General features: G+C 32.7%; 1 protein-coding gene across 1 annotated transcript in view; it reads right to left on the bottom strand.

Annotated features, from left to right (window-relative positions):
- Positions 1-2,500, bottom strand: part of zbtb7b (zinc finger and BTB domain containing 7B) — a 42,945-nt gene that overhangs the window by 39,391 nt on the left and 1,054 nt on the right. The gene's annotated exons all lie outside the window — the stretch shown is intronic.

Raw genomic sequence — 2,500 nt, 5'->3', positions numbered from 1 at the left:
GAAACATTACTATTTTTAATGCTTTTGAACGAAGTCTCTTATGCTCATCAAGCCTGCAGTTAAAAAAAAAAAAAAAAAAAAAAAACAGTAATATTATGAAATATTACAATTTAAAATAATGGTTCTCTTTTTTAATATACTTTAAAATGTAATTTATTTTTGTGATGCAAAGCTGAATTTTCATCAGCAAGTACTCCAGTCTTTAGTGTCTTATGATCCTTCAGAAATCATTCTAATATGCTGATTTATGATCAATGTTGGAAACAGTTGTGCTGCTTAATATTTTTTTTATAACCTGAGATACTTTTTTCAGGATTATTTGATGAATAAAAAGTTTAAAAGAACTGTATTTATTTAGAATAGAAATCTTTTGTAACAATATACACTACCGTTCAAACGTTTGGGAACAATAACTTTTTTTTTTTAAGAAATTAGTACTTTAATTCAACAAGAATGTGTTAAATTGATAAAAGGTGATGGTAACGATTTATATTGTTAGAAATGTTTTTATTTTGAATAAATGCTGTTTTTATGAATAAATGCTGTTAACGTTTTACTCATCAATGAATCCTGAAAAAAGTATTCCAAAAAAATATATTAAACAGCACAACTGTTTCCATCACTGATAATAACTGAGTATCAAATTATCATATTAGAATGATTTCTGAAGGATCATAAGACACCAAAGACTGGAGTACTTGCTGATGAAAATTCAGCTTTGCATCACAAAAATAAATTACATTTTAAAGTATATTAAAAAAGAGAACCATTATTTTAAATTGTAATAATATTTCATAATATTACTGTTTTTTTTTTTTTTTTAACTGCAGGCTTGATGAGCATAAGAGACTTCTTGCAAAAGCATTAAAAATAGTAGTGTTTCCAAACTTTTGACTGGTACTACTGTATATAGTAAATACATGAAAATATTTCTTAAATATATGCATATGTGTGTGTATTTATATATACAAAATAATTATACACAGGACACAGACATAATATATCATATTAATCAATTAATCATTGCCCAGCACTACTTTTAATCTGTGAATATTTCATTACAGCAGAGCAGTTCATTTCACATTCAAACTGCAGTAAAACGACTAAAACACGTCATTCATGTGTCAAATCAACCCAGACTGCAACATAGTGTCGGCCCAGATCATGGACTCCACCCGAGCCGGGTCTGGGCCGGATCCGGCACACAGGACTACACCCGAGCCGGGTCTGGGCCGGATCCGGCACACAGGACTACACCTGAGCCGGGTCTGGGCCGGATCCGGCACACAGGATTACACCTGAGCCGGGTCTGGGCCGGATCTGGGCAGACACAATGGTGCAGTCTGGGAACTCACAACAAACACACTTTATCCCTCATAAAACAATGAGCTATAAACACTAACAACAGGAGAGTTACAGTGTTTTCTTTTGTAAAATGTGTTTATGACACTGTTTATAATTCACTGCAGTGAATGTTACATGATCCATGTTTACATTACAGAACATAATGATTCCCAAGTTTCCCGTTTTGTACCGATAGTAATGAAACTGAAAGACGTTCAGCTACATCTAATCGTCCTGATAGCGTTTCATGTTTTAGATTCAGAATATATTTCAGAAATACTGCAGAAAGTGCCATATCTTCTTCATGCTATATATTATGTTCGGTTGTGAACTGAAGTTGAACAGTTTTGAAAAGAGTCAGTAAACGTGTGCAGATTGATCTCACAGAGAGATTGAGTTTAAGTAATAAAGAGAATTCATTCATGTAATATGAGAGAAACTGAGCGCGGAAAAATCACTCCTCGTGACTATACACGGTCTATGATAGTTATTCTGCGCACAAATCAATATATTTTCCCTCAATCTCCTGTAGTCCGTTTACACTCTTTTATCAAGTAAAAGTCTTTCAGTATAACTGTACACGCGTCCTCCTTCAGCTCGAGCTCCACGAGTCTTTCTGCTGTCAAATCTGACCTGATTTTATCAAACGCATGAATAACTTTGATATTGTTAGTAATATTTCAGCTGGACTGAAGCAGCTTTCCTTGATTATCATCATTTATTATAAAAATCATGATCATCAGGCTTTTGAGGAAGGTTTATTTGTTCATCTCTCAATCATCATTGTATTGCATTATATGTTTAACCAAGCTTTTAAATATCATCTTACTTAGACATATTATTGGCAGATATTGATATTCAGTTGATGTCAGTATCTGCTGTACAGTTATAAAGATCTCACTGATTTACATTACAAGCATCAGCATTTCATATAAATATCAGCATCTGCTTCAGACTCCATATCTTTGGTTCTCTGAATAAAACTGAGCTCAATATTCTCACTATTTCAGACTATATGAGCCATAAAAGCCTGATGGATCAAACATAATAAAAAACATGCAATATATTAGATTTGATCTACAAGTTCAATAAACTAGCAGACAATTATTACATGATATTATTGCATAATCATCCAGAGGATTCAGTGACTTTATGT

Source organism: Rutilus rutilus (assembly GCF_951802725.1).
Source record: "Rutilus rutilus genome assembly, chromosome: 17".
Classification (NCBI taxonomy): domain Eukaryota; kingdom Metazoa; phylum Chordata; class Actinopteri; order Cypriniformes; family Leuciscidae; genus Rutilus; species Rutilus rutilus.
Note: the sequence above shows the minus strand (reverse complement) of the source record. Positions and strands in the feature narration are given on the sequence as shown.